Source organism: Capsicum annuum, chromosome 6 (genome assembly GCF_002878395.1).
Source record: "Capsicum annuum cultivar UCD-10X-F1 chromosome 6, UCD10Xv1.1, whole genome shotgun sequence".
In the NCBI taxonomy this organism is placed as follows: Eukaryota; Viridiplantae; Streptophyta; class Magnoliopsida; order Solanales; family Solanaceae; genus Capsicum; species Capsicum annuum.
In genome coordinates, this window is record NC_061116.1 from 138,937,017 (window position 1) to 138,954,739 (window position 17,723).

General features: G+C 34.0%; 1 non-coding gene across 1 annotated transcript; it reads left to right on the forward strand.

The window, feature by feature from the left end:
* Nucleotides 1-4,423: 4,423 nt before the first annotated feature.
* LOC124899810 lies at nucleotides 4,424-4,530 on the forward strand. Its single transcript, XR_007057374.1, has one exon. It is a non-coding gene; the product is annotated as a small nucleolar RNA R71 (small nucleolar RNA).
* The last annotated feature ends 13,193 nt before the right edge of the window (nucleotides 4,531-17,723 follow it).

A 17,723-nucleotide genomic window follows, 5' to 3' on the forward strand; every position in this document is an offset into this window, starting at 1 on the left:
TCTCTTTGTACAACTTGGAATTTTTGTAAGCGTAGAGATGAAACCCATCAAGTTTAGCAAGCTGTAACAATCTTTTTTCTCCCGCAGCCTTCATGTCAAGATTCAACTTTTTCACCACCCAATAAGCTTGATGTTCTAGCTCTATAGGCAAATGGAAAGCTTTACCGTAAACCAAGAAATATGGGGAGGTCCCTATGGGAATCTTATAAGATGTCTTGTACACCCATAATACATTATATAGCATTTCATCCTAACCCTTTTGTAGCCCATTAACAGTCTTCTGTAGTATTTGTTTTATCTCTCTGTTAGAGACCTCAACTTGTCCACTTATTAGTGGATGATATGTAGTGGCCACCTTACGCCTAACACCATATTTAGCTAAAAGATTCTTAAATCAAGTATTAATAAAATACGTACCTCCGTCACTGATTATAGCTCTTGGAGTGCCAAATTAAGAAAATATGTGCTTTTTCACGAACTTCAGCACTACTCTCGCATCATTAATAGGACAACATCCATATTCCACCCATTTGGATACATAATCAACTGCCACTAGAATGTACAAATTACCATTAGACGATGGGAATGGTCCTATAAAATCAATCCCCCAAACATCAAACACTTCAACTTGAAGAATATTATTTAGGGCCATCTCATGACACCTTGAAATTATACCTAACCTCTGGCATTGATCACAACTCTTTACAAAAGATATTTCATCTTGAAACAAGGTAGGCTAAAAGAAACAAGATTGCAAAACTTTCCTGGCTATTTTTTCACCCCCATGATGGCCACCAAAAGGAGATGAATGGCACTTTTGTAGCACTTATGTAAATTCAGCTTCTGGAACATATCTGTGTATAATTTCATCAGGACCTTGCTTGAACAGATATGGCTTATCCCATATGTATGCATGAGAATAATATAGCAATTTCTTTCTCTGTTGAATAGTAGCTTCAGGAGGGTAAAAGTTACTTGCCAGCAAATTCACAATATCCGCATACCAAGGAACTTCACACACCTTTATAGACTATAAGTATTCATCCAAGAACTCTTCCCGAATGTAGAGAAAGTCATCAACCATATGATCATGAGTATCTAACCTTGACAAATGGTCTGCAACTTGATTTTCTGCTCCCTTTTAATCACAAAACTCTAGGTCAAATTCTTGTAGTAATAGAATCCACCTGATTAATCGTTGCTTTGCATCCTTTTTATTGAAAAGATATTTAATGGTGGCATGATATATATGAACAATAACTTTGTTGCCTACCAAATATTCTCTAAATTTATCAAATGTATAAACCACTGCTGACATCTCCTTTTCAGTGACTATATAATCCATTTAGGCATCATTTAAGACTTTACCAGCATAATAAATAGAGCGAAATACCTTATCTTTTCTTTGACACAAAAATATTCCAACAACCAAATCACTGGCATCACACATCAATTCAAATGGCAACTCCCAATCTGGAGAAATCATAACAAGAGCTTCATCAGTTTTTCAAAGGCTTCTTGACAATCCGCCCCAAAATCAAACTTGGCCTCTTTTTCTAACAATTTACACATTGGGCTTGCAATCTTAAAAAAATCTTGAATCAAATACCTGTAGAAACCTGTATACCCCAAGAAACTTTTCACTCTCTTGACTATTACTGGATGTGGCAGCTTTTAGATTACTTCAATTTTTGTCCTAGCTACTTCCAGTCCTTTAATTGGAACTTTATGGCCTTGGACTATTCCTTCCTTCACCAAAAAGTGGAACTTTTCCTAATTCAACACCAAATTTATCTCTTGATATCGAGCTAGGATTCGATCTAGATTTTGCAAGCATTTATCAAAAGAATTATCATAAATAGAGAAATCGTCCATGAATACCTCGACAAATTCTTCAACCATGTCATAGAATATTACCATCATGTATCTATGAAACATTGCAGGTGTATTACAGAGGCCAAAAGGCATACATCTGAACGCATATGTGGCATAAGGATAAGTAAACGCAATTTTCTCTTGATCTTTGGGTGCAATAGTGATATGATTATAACCTGAGTAACCATCAAGAAAATAGTAGTACTCTTGCCCTGCAAACCTATCTAACATCTGATCAATGAAAGGGATAAGATAGTGGTCCTTTCTTGTGGCTTTATTCAACATTCAATAATCAATACATATTCTCCATCCAGTCACCGTGGAAATGGGAATCATCTCATTTGCTTCATTGGTAACCACAGTCATCCCATCTTTCTTTAGAACGTAGTGTATTGGGATTACCCACTTGCTGTTTGAAATTGGATAAACAATCCCATTATATAACCACTTAATTACCTCTTTCTGCACCACATCTTTCATCACCGGATTCAATCTATGTTGTTGCTACACTTTTGGTTTGAAACCCTCTTCCATGTATATATTGTGCATGCAAAAAGTTGGATTTGTCCTTGTAATATCAGACATTTGCCACCCAATCACCTTCTTTCTTTTTTTCAAGATCGTAGTAACTTCCTTACCTTTACATCAGATAAATCTGTAGACAAAACAACAGGGAAAGTATCATTGTCACCAAGGTAAACATATTTCAAGTAGGGAGGAAGAACCTTAAGCTCTAATTTTGGAGCTTTATCAAATGAAGCTTTGGGAGATGACCCAATTGGCCTATTCAAAGGCTCAAAAGGCAACTTTCTTATTTCAATAACCACTGAATTCATGACTTTAATTAATACCAATGCCTTCATATCTCCATAAAGATCACGACCCATGAAGGATTGCTCTAATGGATCATCTAACAATAATAGCCTCTGATCAAACTCAAGATCTATAATGGATATAGCAGACAACTCCTTATATATAGCTGGAAATTTTAGTGCCTTGTACATATCAAAAACCTCTACTTTGTCATGTACTCTCATTGTCATCTTCCCTGGTGCTACATTAATTTATGACTGTTCTATTGCTGGGAAGGGCTATCCCAAAATAAATGGAATAATTGAATCAGCTTCAAAGTCAAGAATCACAAAGCCCACTGAAAATATTAGTGATCCGACTTGCACCAAGACATCTTCAATAATTCCATCTGGCCTAGCAAGGAACCTATCTGCCAATTGAAAAATAATAGTAGTGGGTTTGGGACTCCCAAGACCCATCTTCTGGTACCAAGATATGCGCATAAGATTTATTTTATCCTCCAAGTCACACAATCCACGAGCATTGATGGTCTACCTAAAAGTTATTTGTAAAGTAAAACTACCTGGATCCTTCTGTTTCGTGGGTAGTTTGTTTTGTATCTTTGATGTGCACTCCTCAATAAGTGCAACTATAGCATACTCTATCAATTGGTTCTTGTTCGCCACTATATCCTTCATGTATTTTGCATATTTTGGAACACTCTCTATAATATCAAAAAGATAAAGATTTACTTGAACCTGCTTTGGAAGATAAAATAAATTCTTGTAACTGGCCTCCTCTTAATGCTTCCTTTGTCTTTAAGGGAATAGTAAAGGTAGAGTCTTCTTTTCCACATAAGTTTGATTACTTGTAGCTTTTTCTTTAACCCATTTTTCTTTATGGGCTTAGGATCATCTTCAGTGGCTGAGGGACTAATCTGCTCAGGTACCACTTTCTTTAACTATAACACACTCCTTATTATAACTGCATTTACCTATTTTGGATTTACCTCTGTATCGCTAGTAAGCCTCCTTGAGGTCTTGTATTTTGTGCTCTTGTAATCTGTCCGAGTTGTAACTCTAAATTTCTAGTAACCAACTATTCACTCTTCAAATTCGTTGCAAACTACGCTTGATTACCTAAATTCTGCTTCAACATCTCCTCCACATTACCTGTTTGAGTGCCAGCTTAATTATTTTGAACCTGATGTTGATTCTATTGCACTGTCCCCTTATACTGATTATTATTTTATGCCTGATTTCCACCTCATGAGAAATTAGGATAGTTCCTCCAGTTGGGATTATATGTATTACCAAAATTCTATTATCCCTGATGATTCACATTCCCCACATAATTAATAGAATCTGGATTAGCCATACAAGCATCTTTTGCATGCTCGCCACTTCCACAAACCTCACACCAAGAATTTGCCCGTTGGATTGCATTAGTTGTAGCTGCTGCTTGTGGAACTCCCCACTTTATGCTATTAAGCTAAGTAAGCATATGAGTTTGCATTGCTGTAATCTGGGATAATAATGTGGTAAACTAGTATACCTCTAATACCCCTGCAACCTTCTTAGGAGTACTCCTCGATTCTGCATGCCAATCAGGATTCCCTTGTGAGATCCTATTCAGCAATGTGTATAATTCATCATAAGTCTTCTCAAGAGTTTGTCCACCTGCTACTGAATCTAAGAGAATCTTGGTATTTGGCTCCAACCCCTCAATGAAAGTATGAACAATGACATCATTGCACTAATGATAGTGAGGGAAATTTTTTAGCACACTCTTAAGTCTCTTCCAAGCTTGGTAGAGATTCTCTTCTTCTTTCTGTCTGAAACTCAGAATCTCACTTCTCAAATATGCAGTCTTTCCTGATGGAAAGAATAGAATAAGGAACTTTTGAGCTAGATCTTTCCATAAAGTGATGAAGAGTGGTGGTTCAGCATGTAACCACCTCTTTTCTTTCCCAATTAAAGAAAAAGGAAAGAATATCAATTAGACATAATCAGTATTCATCCTTACAGGAATGTAAGTATCGCTTATTTCTAAGAAAGTCTGTATGTGCTTCTGTGAGTCTTCATGTGAAAGGCCAGAGAATTTTCCGCTGAATTCAATAATTGCACCGTATTCTATTTCAATTCAAATTGATCACCTATCTCGGGCTTTTGAATATTGTTAGTCGTATAATTCATGAGTGGAATTGCCACCTCATGAATAGGTCTAGCAACTAGTTGAGCAAGAATAGCTAAGATAACCAGAGCTGGGATATTTTTGGCATATGGATCGACTGAATTATTTGGATCAATTGGATGAGCCATTTGAACCTATTAAATGGGATATTGAGCTTTTTTCCTTTGTTAAAATATTATTTCTGGTTCTACAAAAGTCTCTACCAACTCTTTATCTCTCGCCAGTCCTATATTCAGCTAAACCTGCAAAAATTCACCCGCTAAGATCAAGTTGTTAACACTTAAACTTATTATCAAAAATAAAAAATTTAGCAATTTACTAATTATACTAGTCCCCGGCAACAGTTCCAAGAACATATTGCATCCCAATGCACACGCAAGTGCACTTGATCGTACAAGTAATATAGTAACTTAGACAGTCAGATATCATTCCCACGAGGACTAAGCAACTACAAATTTAACCAACTTTTAGTTTTAGACAAAGAGGTATTAAGCATTGTAAAGTATCAAGATGTTTGTAAAATTTAGAATAAGAATGTAAATTAATAAATAATAAATAATAATTTGTGGCTATCGCAAAGCAAGCAACACTTGTAAACAGTAATGGTTAGAATTCCAGGGTTGAGGCACATCGAACAATCATACAATTCTATCTTCTTATCATATTCTAATTGGTTATCAGGTAGTTGATTATCAAGGTTTATAGTCCGATCTTGGTCTCCCGACCTCAAATCTTTTATTTATTAAATATTGCAACTACAACTCCCGTAGAGATACAATAATTCTTCTAGATTCATAAAGTTATCTTCTTGCAATTGAACCAAGCAACACTTCTAGGTATATCCTTATCCTAGATTTTAATTCAAACCCTTATTTTATAAAAGGATAAGAACCTTGCTCCTTAATTTTTTTGTTCTATCCTATGATTCTCCTCCCAGATTTACATAGAAATATAGATTTATTCTAATGGTGGCCACTTATCAAAATAGTAAGATCAAGAAATTAAGAACAACCCAGATGATAATCTAAAAATAAAATATAATAAAGAATATCAAAGAGTAATCATGTTCTTGGCCTTAATCTCAGAACAAGGGTGATCAGCCACTCATGTTTGAATTCAACATCTAAAATAAGCAATTAATCATACCCAAAATTAATCTTGAAGTAAAAAAGTTCAAAGAATTTCTAAGAACCCTAAAAGAGAGAATTTTATTCTTTTCCACTGCTGCTATGCTTGAAAAAGTTCTTAAAATTGTATTCATGTTTTCCTTTTATATTGAGCTAAAATTAGCCTTGGTGGATCCATCATGCATCGCATGCTTCATCTCGGAGAACTAGAGCTTGCATTGTATGATGTATTTCATAGCAGTAGAGCATACAACATATGCTAAACACACGCACACACTAAAATTTATCTTCATATATTTCTCTAAGTTATTGGACCCCTAAAGTGGAGCATACGACGCATGCAAATCATATTCTCCCACTAGAATTAAACTCTAAAAATTTGGCTAATGCATGGAACACCTCGACTAGAGCATGTGATACACGCAAATCTCATGCTTTCACTGGAATTTGTCTTTAACATTTTAGTTAAGTCATGGGACCCCTTAAATAGGGAATGCGACACACGCAAATTATATGTCCTTACTGGAAATTGTCTCCATGTCTTTTTCTAAGGAAAAAATTCTGTTCCTTTCGACTCATTGCTACGCTACCAAATCCAACTTTACAATATGCTTTTCGACTTTTTCCAGTGTTCGTAATACTCTGAATAATCAAATCAAAGCATTAACCATTATGTGCTTCCAATTGTGCATCCAATTTAACCAAAATACATCAATAATCCATCCTGCATTACTAATCATATCCATTAGTTCATATCATTCAATTGTACACTAAACACAATAAAGATACACATTTTAGATCATAAAACTAGGACTATTTTGGGTGAATATTGGCGCTCGGACATATAAATATGTACAAGATCAATATAGATATGGTGTTCCTCATGCAGACCATTGTTTATTGATATTTCTTGGGTTTCGTGAGTGAATTGATGGCATTGTGTAAATGTTTAAATATTGTTTTTGAAGTGAGTTATTAATTGGAACCTTAGGATTATAAGATGACTAAAAAGTATTATGAAACAAGATTAATTTGCAAGTTTTTATTATGAGTTGTCATTGAATCGAGTGTTAATGTGCTTAAGTGTGATATTGCTTATTTTATTGATTTGGGTGATATAGAAAGGGGATTTTGATGAAGTACCCAGACTTAATTTGTTTATTTAACTCACTTAAAATTATCTGCGTTAGTGTCATTGGTGTAATAATAGGTTGATATGTAGTTGGTGGTAGGAAGAGATGCTGAGAAACTAATCAATTGCCAATAAGTATTGTATCATGAATATAGTGGTCATTAGTGAGAAGTGATATGAACGAAATAAGGCCTTGTAGTGAGAACATGATACAAAAAGTGGTGATTGGGGATATGAGATTAAGTAATTAATTGTCATATTATATGTTTAAGATTGATTTTAGATGTTTATATTATATTTATATGATTTAATCTTTTTTGGCCGGTAATGCCTACCAGTATGTATGGTTGTACTGATACTACTTTTGTCATACCTTTTGTGGGTATAGTCTGGTTGTAAGATCATTTGATGTTTCTTTCATGATATGGTTAGAGGACTCCAAAAGCTTATGTCTTTTCATTCCATGGTGGAAGCTGAGTCTTATATTATCTATTCTTTTACTTTAGCAGCTCTTGTATATATCTAGACTAGGTTATCATAGAAAACCTTTCATATTGTACTCAAAAGAGATTCTCATAAGTTTCATATGGTTATGAAGATATTAATAAGATTGTTTTATAACTTTGGAATGTTTTCTAAATAGGTGGCAAGGATTCTTCTATCAAGGTAGTTACAATAGATTCCTGCGTGATCTGGTTAGTTGGATCATGAAAGAAGACCAACACAAACTTCCTTGAAATCAATGGAATATTGAGTAAATTAGTCATTGTAATATTGCAAGTTCATTGGAAAATCCATAAGGGCATGACTAGATATTCATAAAGGCTTGAGTAAGATTCAAATCTTGATTATGTTTTCAATGTTCATTCTTAACTGGTGATATAGACCTGTCTTAGAGAAAAATTTTCATCTCCCAATGCTTCCAACAAATTATCAATAATGGGGATGGGGAATTTATTCTTGATAATGTACTTATTTAGAACTCTAAAGTCAACACATAGCCTCTTAATACCTCCCCCCAGTATCACAAGTGTATCAAAATGGATGCATCTTGGTTGAATGATTTTTTGATCTAAACTTTTCTTAATTAAATACTATATCCCATCCTTCTTAACAAAAGTATACCTATAGGATATTTTATTTAATGGTCAGTCCCATATTACAACACCACACTTTATGATCAAATACTCATCTAGATGGTGGTAGCTGAGTAGGTTCTTTAAATAATTCCTTAAACTCAACTAGTATACTAGATAGTTCAAAGTTAATTTCAAGTAATTTTTGAGCTTCTAGTGAATATCACTATACTTCATTACAAAATGGTAGGAATCAACTGAATCATGCACAACTGAGTGTAGTTACCTGTAATTTTTGCTAACTTCCTAGCACCTGAACTTAAAATCTATTTCCAGCTCCCCTTAATATATTTCTTGTTTTTGTAAATAAATTCCATTCAATTACTTAAAATTCACATTGATATCACCAAAGGTTAATAGCTATTGCACCCTTAGTATTATACCATAATTTCTGAATGATAGTAATGGAAACTCGGTTGAAAGTTTTGTTCCATGTAATATCTAAGAGATAATAGAATATATATGTTTTCATTCAATGATTATATGTTTTCCTAAGAGGGCTAAGAGACACATGCAATATCTTTCACGGTAAGAGCAAGGTGTTCAGAAAGAATACAGTTTTGCCTACCTTATCCCATCTTATGATGCCATTGCCTGCAACAACCATCTAAGGAAATCATACCAATTATTTCACCAACGTAGGATCAATGAAATTATGTAAGTTTCATGTGTCCACCAGTATCTGTAAAAGCTTCTTATAATGATATCTAATAACTTTGGTGTTCTATATCTTAGTGATCCATTCTAAGGAATGAATACATATCTCGATCTTCTCTGAGATCTGTTTTTGGTCTGGTTCTTAAATTCTCAACTCATTTTATATATTCTCTTCCAAACATTTTTCAACATCTACATTTTCTTCTATTCAAGAATGTACAGTTATTTCATATTCTTACTCTTATGCCTAAAAACATACTTCGCATCATAGAAAAAGCACTTCTTCTTTTCTTTCTTCTTATTCTTTTCTTTTGAGCTTAGTGTCCTCCTACTAAATCCTTTTCATTATGGTGTGAACCTCTTGTTTGGAACTAGTAGGTAGTTTTTTTTAATGATTTATTTGTTCTCCAAATTTTCTTGGAGGATATATCCGCTACCTGAGGTAATTAATGAAACAAGTTGCCTAATAGCAATTAGATAATCTTCCTGCATTATATCACTTTTGTAAACTTCTAATAATGTGGCAGGGTGGATGAATTTAACTACAATATTAAGCTCAGATTTCAACCCCTTAATAAACCAGCTAATAGTATTTTCTTGAGATAAACTTCCCTAGTTATATTTCTTGCAAAGATGATCTGATATTCATTGCCATTTATGTGTAAAAGCTAAGTTTTAATTCTTTTTATTTATAAAATACCAAAATTTACTCAAAAAAGATCTAATATTCCTTACACTTCCCGCTTGCTTTACCTTTCTGATCCACTTCTTAGGGCTATCAATATATGTGCCAAATATCTGCAGCATGGCTATATCGTGATCCCCCTAAGGAGCAAGTTGAAGGTCTACCTATGCCTCATAAAAAAGGTTCCATTAGATGGACCTACCTTCTAACTGTAGTGCAGCTACCCTAATTTTCTCCTCATTTGGGACATTTTTCATGGAAAAGAATAACCTAAGATTCTCACAAATGAATCTTAAGAACTTTGTTCTTGACAATTACTGAAATTGGAATAATGAGGATTGTAACTGTTAGGGATCATTTCTCTATCTCATAGTGGTTGTTAGGTATGCAATATAGGTGAAATATCTCATGGCTAAGTTATAAATTTATACCATATTTTTTGATGGTATGAATTCATCTTGGGTATAACATCAACAAAACATTGTATAAATCTAATATCAAAATAAGTCTAAGGTATCTCATCTTACTCTATCCAATATGGGATTATTTTAAACCACCTATCATATGGTATAAATTAGTCCAGGAATAATAACCCCGGGATTATAATCTTCATATAGTTAGTCTACATACCAAATGACCCGTTAGTATTTTCTCATGTAAAGGACTATGTTTGGAAGGACCTCCCAACAATACCAATGGAGTTTTGACCTTTCTATTTTCTTTTGAATTTACACAATTCTGCCATAGTTTATGACCTGAGACTGTCCTCTAGTCATAACCCAGTGCTCAGAGTAATAGGTGACCCTAAGGTAACTCATGGCCTAACAAAACACTAAGACTACTAAAAATATCAAAGAGATACTGAACGAAAACTAAACTAAAATAACCTAATTATAATACAAATCAAAATTAATACTGATATCAAAACTAAGACTATCTAACAAAATCAACATGCTGAAAATATAACTATCCAACCGGAAACATTCTAAATCATATGAGTTGTTGGGGTAAGCCTCCAACTAACTCCAACTGTCTGAAACTAGGTAAAAAAGGTATTGAAAAGAAATACTGATAATTTTTCCTCGAATGATGAGGACTCACCAAAAAGTGCTGCTAATAGGGCGCGGAATCATACTAAAAGCAATCAGGTTATTAATCATCAGAACATATATTATCAGACAATATAGTTCAAAAAAGGTATAGGATTAGTACTTTTAATGTATTGAGTATGCGAGAAAGGAAATAACTGATATAGGCTGAACATAATGCATGTAACATTGTTAACTGATGCAAGACCAAGTAATAAACATGTAATGTATAATAAACTGAACAACTGAATACATGGTCTTGCAAGTATTTGAATCTGAACTATGAACTTTGGACAGTAAAATTTATCATTAACTGACATACCCTAATCTGAGCTAACTGGGGTCTAACCTGTAACCCTTGTTGGATGGGTGTTTAGTACCTTGCCAAGGGTACGACACTGAATGACATATATCCACTAAATTGATGTTCGAAAGGACTAAGGTGTCAGTCCTAGGCTGACGGGTAACCCTTTATACCTACGGTGGCACCATAGTTATGGAACTTAGGGACTTCTACTAAGGGTCTCAACCTATTGATGGGTGAGCCTCTATCCTTGTGCTCGCTAGGTGCTACGTAATACTCCCAATTGAATGGCACTGATAACTAAAAATACTCAATAATAATAATATTTTGAAAATAAATAATAAATGCATAAGCTAAAAGTACTCAATAACATGTAAGCTAGAGAATCTAGCATTGGTAAGTATATGCATGAAATCTTAGGTCATCCGGTGTTCATAAACAACCATCTATGATGAATACAACTAAATATAGCAATATTAAAATCTGAACATAATAAGAAATTTCACAACTCAAGCCCAAATATCAAGAATTTATCAATATAATAAGATTTTACAATTCTAAGTATGGGAAGATGCTCAATTATATGGGAAAGCATAATCCATGGTTCAGTTAAAGAAAGAAACCAAAAACTTAAGAAATTCATGCTTGCCGTGGAAATCCTAAGCTTGAAGGGTAAATTAAACTTGTGAAGTTGAGTTATCTTTGGAACTCAATGGGTGGAAGGAAACCCATTGATTAAATCTCACATGCATGAGGTTTAAAACCTTGAAGAAATCTTTGGATTTGAAGCCGAACGTTGAAAAGTCACATTTCTTGCTTAAAGAGGAGAAACACCTCTCCGCTCTCTAAATTTTCTAAGTGCTGAGTGAATTTTGAGGAATGGAGGACTTAGAGGTATTTTAGAGTAATGATTCAGCCCTTGAAAAGCCTAAACAATGTAGTGTTGGTATTAAAATAGTGAGAAAAGATCAAACAACCCCTCCAAAATCGTCCAGGAAAGTCTAGGAAGCAGTCCAGATGAATTAGGCTACGACACGTAGAGTAAGGACATGAGTCATAGCCAAAGGACCAAAGTTTTATTCCCCACTATTGTGATGACGATTCCTCCTGATGACTCGTAGGGCCTGGCTACGAGTCGTAGCCTGGAGTCGTAGTTACTGGACTACTGGACAGTGCTTTAGTAAATTAACCATAACTTTTTACTCCGATATTGTATTAAGGAGAAAATGATGGAGTTAGAAACCTAATTCAGTTATATATCATTTTGGGGGTCTTCAGCTCAAAAACTCATCGTAATTCAAAAGTTATGCTCATTTTAAGTTGACTATAGCAATATTGTTCACATGAATTTAATCGGTAAGGAATATTTTAACTTGTCTATAAGCTAAGATTTATTTGGGGCCTTAAATATATCTAAATAACTTATCAAACTATGAAAACATAACATTTGATTTTGTATGAACTTGAAGCATGGTTCTAATATTTACTTAAAATTTTTGGGTTGTTACAGTTGTTCTTTTTTAAAGATAAAACCTTCCCCACCAAAGCTCCAAGTTCGATCAACATGTTTTTCATTATGTCAAGCAATTCCCCTACTTTTGACACATAGGTTTCGGTAGTTGTTTTTTCGACGCCCTAGTTCCTTTCACCATTTATGCCGAGATTCGATTAACTCTGATACAACTGATAACAAAACTGTAGGAGCTCAACTAGAAGATTAAGGATTCCAATCTAAAATAGGAGAAAAGATCTCGAGTGAAATAACCAAAGAAGTGGAGAAAAGAAAATGTAGAAGAAGAAGAAGAAGATAGCAACTAAGATAACACGTAGTGACTGATTTAACAACAGATGATACATCTTTATTCTTATTTTCTAGCCTCTGATCTAACTAAGCTTCTATTACTAGCAAACTTTCTGGCCCATAATGTGTTTGAGTCAATTTCTAACATAACCAATGCATGCATTGATCTATAATCTTCTTATTTATTGGCTCATCAACTAATCTTTGGTCCATCCCCTTTATTGTAAATCATGTATCATAATAATTATTTATTTACAGAAAATTAAAATAACTAACTTTTATCTTTTATATATATCATAACGATGTAATTATACTAATGTAGTTCAACATAACCGTAAAATTGCATTAAAATTATGTTACAACAAATAAATAAAATTTTATAATTAAAAATCAAACTCCCTCCTCAACTATAAATAATAGATACCCCCTAATCCTATGCAATATTTATCTTGTCCTTAATATTATATTTACAATCCTCTGTCTATATAATTATATATTTTATAATATATTATTTATTTATATAATCCATGTATTTATATATGTTATTAACATTTTAAATAGAATAATCTTTTTATGAGATTGTCACAAAGTCTAATGTTATGTTTTTATGATTGTTCTTTTATTGCATGCATCAAGTATGAATATACGTATGTACATGTATGTGTATGTATATTTAAGAATTACTTTACTCTTATTTCAATTGTTTATATAGATAAACGGATTTGGATTATCATTAATGAAATATTCTAAATGATGATTTTATAATGACCCTCCAGGTCATTTTGGGTATTTCCTTATACTTTCACCTTTTAGAACTTTCCTATAGTTATCGTAGGCCATTGCTGGAGATGACAGTTTGGCTACTGGGCTGTTCATTTGGTTCTTAGAGTCAATTCTTTGTTTTGAAGTTTTCACTAGTTAGAATTGGCTATAGGGCAAAAACTTTAATAAAAAAACCTCGTATCCAATTCTGACAGTTCTATCAGCTTTGGAATGTTAATTTTAGTCTAAGAGGATCTTTGGTTTGGGTCTCAAGGTTTTTGGGCTCATTCCAAGCTATTGACCCAAAATTTTAAAAAATAACACTTGAGTGTGGGACCCACTTTTCATTGAAATGGCCACGAATGAAACTTTTAACTACACCATTGAGTCTTGAACGTCAAATTTCGTAGGGTAGGTTAGCTTTTTTGCATTTACAATCCTGGGGGATCGATGGAGACTTGAAATATTCTAAGTGACTTGAAAATATTCTAAGTCTCTAGCTGGACATTCTCTTACTGCCCCTTGGGTTACTTAAGTAAAGGCTACTTAAACGGCCAACCGGTCACTTAAGAAATTAGGCTTACCCAATTGACGGTCACTTAAGCGAAGGTTGCTTAAGAGGTAAAGGGCATGCTTAAGAGATAAAGGTGCAGGCAGTAGAAACCATGAAAGTGACACTGGCTGTGAAAGCAGTGATCACTTAAGCGGTACATGAATAGCCTTAAATGCCTCTTTTCCTGATTTACTCATATTTTTCATATAATTCTAAGATTTTAGAACCTCAGAGAGTGTGGAAACTTTGAATAAGTATTAATCGGCTATTTTTGGGTGCTTTTGAGGTTGAATTACTCGTTTCTTCTTCGAATTCTTGGTAAGTTTTATTAATTTCATGGTTAGTTTCTCAATTATTTCCCAAAATCCATAGATTATTGGTGGGTTCATTTTAGAACCATTTAAGCTCAAAATTTACCTATTCTTAAGGGTAAATATTTCTTAAGCATAGAGGGATGCATTGACAGTTTTGAAAATATGATTCTGCAAGTGGGCCCTATATAGGATTTTTTTGTAATTTTAAACCCAAAGTATAAAAATGATATATGTCTAGCATTGTCCTTATTTTGATGAGAAGATTATCATTTTAATACTGTGTCATCTTGCGGAAACTTTTTGAAAGGGCAAATCAACAATTTAGTAGATTTCTTCGGACTTCCTTTGGCATCCAGGTAAGATGGGTTTACCTTTCTCATAGATTGAGCGTAATTGTAGTATATTTATGATAATGTTCTAGACATAGGTTCGAAATTACGTCTCGGAGGCATAATTATTATAATTTGGATGTTTAGCCTATTAGAAAACCATAAATTAGGCAGAATTGACTTCGTTACTCATGTTTAAATTAGAATTGCTATCTTATGACTAAAATGTGGCTTATTTAATATATAGTAGTAAAATTAGATAATTTATCCTAGTCTGGGGTAGAAATTGCCTTAGAATGGATTTTGGCAATTAGAAGTGGACCCCTCTGGTCCACCTTTGATAAAGACTATTATTAGCCCATTGTAGAATTTATAGGCATGTTATACCTTTTAAATTGTATATTTAGGAGCTTAAATAGTTTGGGTACATGATTATTAAGCTAGGTTCTTACTTGGGAATTGATGCTAGTCCCAGTTCAAGTCTTGCGATTTTACGATATTGAGTTTCTATTCAAGTTTGACAACAGATGATATGAGTTCATGTTTAACTCCGGTAATTGATGATATAAGTTTCAGTTCGAGTCCAGCATTAAAAGGTTATTTATCATATATTTATGATATGGAAGGATAGGCAACTATGGTTTCGAGATTTAATTAATTAGCATAATTTTGGTTACTTCTTCTCTTTGATTGCACCCTTCGGGCTTATGGGGGGACGCTTTAGATTATTTACTTTTCAACATTTAATGGCTTATGGGGGACTTTTTTTATTAGTTATTATTTCTTTCATATTATGGTTATTTTGGTTATTTAATTACAACATTTGAAGTGTTATTCCATTTTTTCCATCTTACCTTGACTTAGCTTATCTATCTTGCATTTTTTGCTGTACTTATATTATTATTTAGCTCAGTTATCCAATGATGCCTATTGAGTATTCATCGTTGATGCTTTAATCATACTGGCTAGAGTTGGAAGAAAGGGTGAGCTCTTAGAGCCAGAGTTGTCCTTTTTCCTTCTACTATTTTTATTAGCCTATTCATTTCAAGACAGATGTATATTTGACTATCACAATACTTTTATTCTTGTTAGTGACTCTTGTATTGATACTACTAGGCATTGGGATTGTTATTTCTCTTATTTTATCTTCTGCCTCATTATTATTATTATTAGTTTTTTGCTTGCGAGCCTTTTACTTGCAATTTTTGGCATTTATGCCATTTTCCACCAAATTAAGCCATTTTTATAGCTTTGGGATATGGTTTGTCATACCTATTGTTGGGATAAAGTAGGTGTCATAGGACTCATAGATCGTATCATGACAAATTCATATCATAGCTCTAGGCTCACTAGTATATAAGAGCAAGTGTCTAGTAGAGTTCTGCAGATCGGAATGATGATGTTTATTTCTAATATTTGGGAGGCTATAGGACATTCTTAGGAGATTTTCACTTCTTTTGCTTATTTCATATTACAAGTTTGATTGCGTCTCTAAAGATTTCTTTGGCTTCATCGTTTGCAGATGCTAGGACACGTGGTACCACTACACGAGATGAGGACCCCGAGTCCACGACTAAGGATCCTATTGCAGTTTGTGGATGACCTATAGGTTGAGGATAGCTAATAAATGCATCCCTAATTGGAGACTAGGATAGGGGGCCTTCAGCAGACCCTATTTCTACCCCTAAGCTAGAGATTCCACCACGCTGGTCAATGGTGGGCCAGGGACCAGTCCAGGCTCCATCATGGTTTATTTATTCTTCATTGCTTAGGAATGCATTAGTTTAGCTCTTCGGGTTAGTTGGTGATGAACCATCTGATGGTGCACAATTTAGTGATCAGAGTGGTACTGAGGTTGAGGCACAGTACGTAGTTGCGGCTTTTAGAGTGTAATGACCCATTCAATAGTTTTTCATAATTCCATTTATTTTTACTGTTAGAGCTTCTCCATAGCTTCCCTAAGTCATCATGACTTGTTGGGACTAACAGTTTGGTTACAAGTAGTTCGTTTGGTTTTTAGAGCCAATTCCCAGTATGAAAGTTTTCACTGGTTCTAAATGGCCATCAAGCAAAAAGTTCAGTAAAATGATCCTAGATATGAATCCTGACTACTCCATCAGCTCTGAAAATATTGATTTTAGGCTAGGTAGATCTTTGGTTCGACTCCTAATGCACTTGAGCTCATTTTGATCTATTGGTCGAAAAGATGGAAAATCGATAATTTAGGTATGGGACCATTTGGTCAAAATGACCTAGTATGGAAAATACGACTTCACCAATGTGTCTGAAACGTAGAATTTAGTGGGTTTTTACATAATTCATTCACAGAAATTGAATTTTAAATGAGTTCCGAGGCGTTGTTGCAAACTTGGAAAATTTTCTAAGTTTGTTGATACCTGGTGCATTGTGATCGCACAAAGGGCTATTGTAATCTACCTATGGCAATCACATAAGGTGAAGGGAAACCCCACTATGGAGATAATGATCCAAATAGTGCGATCGCGACATATCCTTACCTGGAAAGGGGTGTTTAATGACCCCTTAGGCTGCATTTTAGTTATTTTCTCCTTATCTTGAGAGCCAAGAACCCTAAACGGGTATGATAACTCAAAATTGAGTTGTGTGGGTGACTTAGGAGATTTATTATCATCTATTATCACAAATATCTTTGGATTTAAAGTAAGAATCCTTCGATTTTAAGCTTGAATTTCTTGATTATTTGACCAAAGCTCCAAACCACTTAGGGCTTGATTTTAACCAAAAGTTTTCTTGGTTTTCACCCATTCTTAAGGGTTATGATTCCTTGATAATGTATGAAGGCTAGGTTGACCTTGAAAATGTGTTTTCCATAAGTGGTACCCACTTGAAGTTTTTAGTGTCCTTTTTGGACCCGAAGCACAATGGTGCAATATGGGTATCGTTATTCTCGTATTGATGAGTATATTATGATTTTGATAGTGTGATGGAATTTTAGA